The sequence below is a fragment of the Theobroma cacao genome, chromosome 5, assembly GCF_000208745.1.
Source record: "Theobroma cacao cultivar B97-61/B2 chromosome 5, Criollo_cocoa_genome_V2, whole genome shotgun sequence".
Taxonomy (NCBI): Eukaryota; Viridiplantae; Streptophyta; class Magnoliopsida; order Malvales; family Malvaceae; genus Theobroma; species Theobroma cacao.
Window position 1 is genome coordinate 18,806,634 of NC_030854.1, and position 7,627 is coordinate 18,814,260.

Consider the following 7,627-nt stretch of genomic DNA (forward strand, 5'->3'; position numbering starts at 1 on the left):
GTTTTTGGGGGATGTCTTTTTGACTGCAGCATACATTCTCAATCGTGTGCCTTTAAAATTTGTTCCCACAACTCCTTATGAGTTATGGAATGAAAGTAAGCTCAATTTGGAAGGCTTATGTCTTTAGGGATCAACAGAGTACATACATTACTCATCTCATAAATATGGGATACTTGGCCCTAAAGTTAATAAGTGTGTATTTATTAGATACTTAAAACATTCTAAGGGCTACGTGATGTATGAGGAACACCTGATAGAGGGCTAGCTGAGATGGAATCTCATGATGTTGATTTTCTAGAGGATGACTTCTTAAGCATAGGTGAGGTTAAAGAAAGCCTTGAGCTTTATGAGATAGAGGAACCTCAAGAAAGTATATCCTAACATAAGGAAATGAATGTGGAAACACGTTTTATCCAAGAGACTGTTGAGGTTTGTGGGAGTACACCACTTAAGCTCCACCAAGATTCACAATTACGAAGAAATGAACGTGGGCAAATACCCATAAACGATTCGAGATAGAAGGTTAGTCTTTCTTAGGTATTCTTGTGGATGCTGATGAACCATGTTCCTATGAGGAAGCTCTAAACTCACCATCATCAGACATGTGGCTTACTATTATGGAAGATGAAATGAAATCCATGATTGAAAACCAAGTATGGGAGTTAGTTGACCTTTCACCTGGGTGTAAGGCCATCAGAAAAAAATAGGTTTTGAAGGTAAAGCACAAAACAGATGGATCAATTGAAAAACATAAGGCTCGTTTAGTGGCAAAAGGCTACACCTAGGGGTGTGCAAACAATTATTTCGATTAGTTCGATTTTGGATATCTAATAACTAAATTAATCGAACTCATATTTCAAAATAACCAAAATCAAACCGAACTATACAAATAACCGAACTAAGTGAAATTGAACTAATTCGATTGATTCGGTTCAATTTTCAAAAACCGAACTTGATAAATTTTTTTTGTTTGTATATATTTATTTATGCTGCATTTTTTTAAATAAATCAATACTACAAGAATATTAAAATGATAATAAAAAATTATAATAAATAAAATAGATACTCATATAATTTATATGATATAAATAATATTAAATAATTAAAAACATAGAGAAAAAAAACAATAAGTAATCATGAGCAAATAACAAAAAATCATTAACAGTATTTAACAATAGATAAAAACAACAACAAATAGTCTTCAACAAAAAATAGCAAATCATTTACAGTCTTCAACAATGGATAAAAACAACAATAAATAGTCTTGAACGCAAATAATCTTCAAAGATTACTTCTTCTCCAAATGCCTTTTGATGCTATGAGCAATGTAGCATAAATATAGGTTATACCCTTAAAAGTTGAAAAAAATAAAAAAAATCATTAGTTTCAAATAGATTAAAAAAATAAGTTAGAACATGTTAAATATTTTATAAATTCAAATAGACATTAGATAACATTAGTACATTACTTGATTACCTTAAAGATTATCAAGTACATTATCCACTGCAATCTTTGACAACTCTAAAATACATAAACAAGAAAGTAAAAAATAAAGCATTAACATATTAACAATTGAAACAACAAAAATGAAATGATGATATAAATAAAATACTCACCTTCATCAATTTTCTCAAGCTCTGTCAAATCATTTTCAGTGTCATTAAGATAAGAGAAAGGTCCACATGGCCAATCTTAAGCACAAAAAAGGGCTTGCACTATCTTAGGCATTAAAGAACTCCGATATGCATCAAGCAAACGACCATCGGTGCTAAAAGTTGATTATGAAGCAACAATGGATGGAGGAATCGCCAATACATCACGAGCTAGTAGGACAATAGTAGGATACCTATGACTATTGAGTTTCCACCAAATGAGAACATCAAAGTCATCACTATCGGTTGCATCAGGTTCATTTAAACTCAAATACTTCTCAAAATCTGATTTATCCTATTCCTTACCAATTGCAATCTTATATCTCTGAAATTCATTCAGAAGAGCAACACTAGCACTGGAGTCAATATCATCATCAAATTCTAAAATTTGGCTACTAACACCAACTCTCTTAAGAGGAGGTTGTACTTTCTTTTGGTATTCAACAAGCAACTCTTCCATTATTTTTTTCAAACTCACACAAAGCGATGAAGCCTGTTCATTCGAATACATTTTCCTTAAACAAAACTCTACAAATACAAGTTTCTTCCTTGGATCAAGAATAGAGGCAACATAAAGTAGCTTATTCATTGTTTCTATATTTCCCTAATACTTATCAAATTTCTCTGTCATTCTCTTTACCATTGTTTACAACTCAACATTAGGATGTCTTTGTCTATCTCTCAAAATGCAATAAACACCACAAATATCATCAAAAAAAGTATTAATAGTGGCATAAGAAGTACCTAAAATTTTTATTGTGAGTGTGTAAAAATGTTTCAAGAAAATATTCAAGCTCCAACATTTTCCCAATGCCCATGTTTAGGTATCTCATCTCCCATCAACAAATCAATTCTATGCTGAGCATCGGCTTCCTCAAATAAATTAAAGGCTCTTTTCAAATTTTTTGAGCTGTTTCTAACATCAAGGAAATGGAATTCCATCTAGTACTAATATCCAAACGCAACAAATTTTTTGATTGAATATTTGCAGACTCAACACATTCTTTGAACTTTGCTAACCTAGCAGGTAACTATCTCACATATCTAACTGCCCCTCTAATACAAGCAACTAAATCGTTCATTTCCTTCAATCCATCAATAACAATGAGATTAATGATATGTGCAATACATCTCATATGTAGAAATTTGCTTTCTAAAAAACTATTTCCTGATAAGTTCAATTTTTTCTTTATATGTGTTATTGCAACATCATTGGAATTAGCATTATCTACAGTAATAGTGAAAACCTTACTAATCCCCCAATCACGAAAACATTTATCAATGATTTTCCCAATGGCCTCACTTTTGTGACTATAAATGGGACAAAAGTTTAAAATTCTTTTGTGTAATTTTCAATCATTGTCTATAAAATGAGCCATAAAACACATATAATTCTCTCTTTGAATTGATGTCCATGTGTCTGTGGTTAGAGAAACTCTAAAAGAAGATGTTCTCAATATATGCTTGACATGGTTCTTTCCATTAACAAAAAGGTTATAGCAATTTCTAGCAACAATCCATCGTGATGGCACAATAAATCTATGACATGAAGTTGACACAAATTCCTTAAATCCTTCCCTTTTTACAAATCTAAAAGGCAACTCATCTCTGATGATCATCTTAGCTAGAGACTTTCTAATGGCTTCTTGACTAAATTTTCAAGTTCCTATTGACCCATCGCTCGATTGAAAAGCTAACTCAGTTTAAGCAGAATCATTAGCAAAACTAGGAAACTTTTTGCAAGAATTCATGTGATTTTTTAATGAAGTTGTGCCATTATATTTAATATTAGCATAAAATACCCTATCACAATAATTACATCTAGCTTTATGTTCACCTTGATCATTGACGAATCTGGTGAAGTGTTTCCAAATTTTAGACCTCAGTGGAAGTGCTTTCCGTTTCTTAGAATTGACAGCATCACTTTCATTAGTGGAGATTATAGTTTGTTGTGTAGTAGGTGATGGTGACGATGATGGCATGCCAATAGGCGTAAGCTGCGTAGCAGCATTGTTAGGAGTAGGAGTTGGATTATGCTTTCACTTGCCATTGAAATCTTCAATCTATTACTCAAAAAGAACTAATTAATTAGCAAATATGTAATTCAAGAATCTATTAAAGAATTTGTCATTAATAGCACATATTAAAAAAACATGAGCAAATATAATCATTTAATGTACCCATAATAATATCTCCTAATATTAACCCCCAAACCTGTTAATTGTTGTTATAGATGATTTTAGGCCTTTATACTTAATAACAAATAGTAAAAGTCAAGAGTAAATTAAATAAATAGTAAAAGTCTTTTACTTGGCCACTTAATTTGTCCAATCACTTTTTTCTCACATCTCAGCACCACAAATAGAGAAAAAATAAATTAAGTTTTAGAAATTATAATAAATAAATTCTTCATGTTTAGGTTAAGTCAATCATTGCATTAAATTCCCACCTTGCCAGTTAACTCGGCTTTAGTCGGGTTCACATAACAAGATGACTAGAGAATTAGCTAGAAAAGAAACAAAAAAATGTTGAATTACTTAGCTCACTTTCTTCGAAACGCAAGAAAAGCACAGCTTCCAATACATTATTTATAGTTGTTTCCTAGCCTTAAGGCATGGAAGAAGAAAATTTTTTACAATTTTATTACCCCATTAGATTTGGCTTGGCAAATTGGTAACTTCATGATGAGAATGCTGGATATTTGCAATTCCATAAAACACTTTCTTTAATGCCAAATGCATAAAGGGTTATTGATGACAATGCTTTGCCTTGGTTGGGGCAAAAAAGATGATGTGATCCATTGCCACTAAGAACTTACTCAGGATAAAACAACCCATATATCCTTCATGTTCTCCTATTTTCAAAATACTTTTTTCTAATCTAATCCAGATGCGGTGTACATCCCACCACATATAAACATAATGTCTAAAGGTATATTAAAGCCAGAAACTTATAATGTGTTTAGTCCAAAAGTATTTCAAATACAGATAAATACCTTAATATTATCTATCTTGCTATTATTATGAATATTAGATCTGGTTAAATTTATTTTTTAGAAAAAATGAAAAATAAAATATTATATTAGATTCATTCGAAAGCCAACATTTTCACTTATCTTATAAGCTCTATAATTGTTAAAAGTGAAGTCCAAATTTAGACCAAAAAAATTATCAACCAGCAGCAAACCGCCATCCAAGAAAAATCAACAACAAGTAGCAAAAAGCCAAAAACCAACACCAAAAAACTCATCGACCAAACCCACCCATGAGCAAGCATTAACCAAAATTTCAAGCTAAGAGAACATAGAACAAAAGAAAGAGAAGAGGAACTAAAAACCCGAAAAACTTACTTGATGTGGGAAAGGTGAAGGATGGCAACAACTTGCTAAAGATAAGAAAAAAGGAATAGAAGAGGGTGGAGAGTCTGGACTCTAGAGACGGCAGAGATAAGAACTAAAGAGGAGAAGAGATTAGGTTTAGGATTTATTTTTCATGTAAAATCTCCAAAATACCCTTACTTAAGTTCGGTTAGTTCTATTAAAAATTTTCGTAACTAAAATCGAGCCAAATTAATTTTAATAATCAAACTATCCTAACTAAACTACCAAAAAACTAAACTAATCGAACCAAAAAAATAGAACTCATTTCGGTTTGGTTCGGTTGTTCAATTCTATTCACATTTGCTCACCCTTAGCTACACTTAAAAAAGGTGTAGATTATAAAGAGATGTTTTCTCTTGTGATGAGATTTGCGTCAATTCGCCTTATCTTGGCTATAGTGGCACATTTGGATTTTGGAATTGTTCCAAATGGATGTAAAAACTGCATTTCTCAATGGAGAAATCAATGAAGAGATTTATATGAATCAACCAATTGGTTTTCAAGCCAAAGGAAAAGAATACAAGGTGTGTCGCTTGAAACGTTTTATTTATGGCTTGAAATAATCATCCCAACAATGGTATCTTCATTTTCATCAAGCCATCATTTCCATAGGCTTTGTGATAATTGAAAAGGACTATTGTGTATATGTAAAGAGATTAGGGAATAAGTTCCTTATTCTTTCATTATATGTGAATGATATCCTATTAGCTTGGAACGACATGGAGTTAATTGTCACCACTCAAAACTGGTTGTCCTCCACTTTTGAGATGAAGGACATGGGACAAGCTGAATACATCCTCGGGGTTAAGGTCTCAAGAAGTCGTTCTAAAAAGTTCTTGAGTTTGTCTAAAGAAAATTACATTCAAAGGGTTTTAAAACGATTCCATATGCAAAACTTCAAGCTTATAGACACTACAATGGAGAAAGTCTATATCTCAGCATGGACCAATGTCCTAAAACTGAAGAAGAAAAGAAATAAATGGTGAACATGCCATATGCAAGTGCTATTGGAAGTCTAATATACGTTATGATGTGTACTCGACTGGACATATACTTTTGCAGTTAGTATGGTTAGTAGGTACCAAAGAAATTCTAGGATTGCCCATTGGGCTACAGTCAAAAAGATACTACGGTATCTAAAAGGAACCACTAATTTGGCTTTATACTATCAAGGTGGATGATTAAAATTGGTCGAATATAGTGATGTTGATCACACCAGTGATAAAGATGATCGAAAGTCTACTTCAAGATATGCTATTATACTTGTAGGCAAAGCTATCTCTTACAATAGCAAGAAGCAGCTTTGTACTACTTTATACACTATGGAGGCAAAGTATGTAGCATGTTGTGCTACAGTACAAGAAGTGGTTTGGTTAAGGAGATTTTTGCAAAGCTTGAACATTACTAGGCATCTTAGTGGAGTTGTTGTACTTTATTACGACAACACAGTTGCCATAGCTTATACAAAAGATCTTAAGTATTATGGAAAAACCAAACACATTGATACTCGCCATCACTACATTTGTGACATCATTACACGAAGTCTTGTTGCATTTAAGTACATTTCCACAATTGATATGTTAGTAGATTCACTAAACCTCTAGCTAGAAATGCTTTCCAAAAGCATGTTTGGGGTTTATGGTTATTACACATTTGATATTCAGGTACTATTGTTTTTGAACAATCAATAAATTAAGTCTGTATTGACTTATTTGATCAAATGTTGTTAATTAATTAGGGCACATATCTAAAGTAATTATTGTAACCTGGTTTTATAGATTATTCCTTTCACATAGGATAATCGCCCCAACGCTATGGTAGTTTGTGGGATAAGACTTAAACAATCACAAGGTACCAAGCATTTTGTGATCCCCTTGTCACATGAGTTGTAAGCAAGGATCTTAGCAATGTCACCTTGACTTAAAGTCAAGATAAGGCTCGTAAAAGTCGAACATGGAAATTATCCACACTCCATGGAGCTAGTGATAGCCGAATTTGAATCTTAAGGGATTCAAGTCAATCTTTTTTGCAAGGATTGGACCAAGATTTGTATGGTGATGTTGACGTGACAAACCCTAAATAGAAGATCCACCATAATGTACATTCATACTATATGTGCTATTAGTCAACCGATAGAAAGGAGTGATTGAATAGATCCCTACTTCATCACTGTGTGAGCCCTAAAGACGTATGTAGTCCAAATTTTGTACCCTTTAAGACTTGGATTTATGATATGAAGTTGAGATTTGGTGTTGCTGCTTTAACATGATTTCCAAGGGTCAAAAATGATGTGATGTAACATACTAAGAAAGCAATCATGTCACGACCCAGAACTCCCCATCGAGCCCGTGACAACCGCCGCGAAGCCTCGACAAACATTCTTCACCCCGAATGTCGATCGAAACCTCGCAAGGCTCTCGTATCAACTTTCGCACTTCCCTGGTGAGCAATAGTTATCAAATAATCAAAATACGAAGGATTACAAATCATTTCCAAATCATAACATAACATTTTTTTTTTCGAAAACAGGGGCATTTTCGTCATTTTTGTCAAAAATCTCGAAACTTGCTAAAAATGTAATAGGTAAGTCGAAAAT

General features: G+C 32.8%; 1 long non-coding RNA gene across 1 annotated transcript; it reads right to left on the minus strand.

Annotated features, from left to right (window-relative positions):
- LOC108662195 lies at positions 1,193-5,086 on the minus strand. The gene is made up of 4 exons (XR_001927997.1): positions 5,002-5,086; positions 3,490-3,715; positions 1,477-1,521; positions 1,193-1,350 (listed from the first exon to the last, which is right to left on the minus strand). It is a non-coding gene; the product is annotated as an uncharacterized LOC108662195 (long non-coding RNA).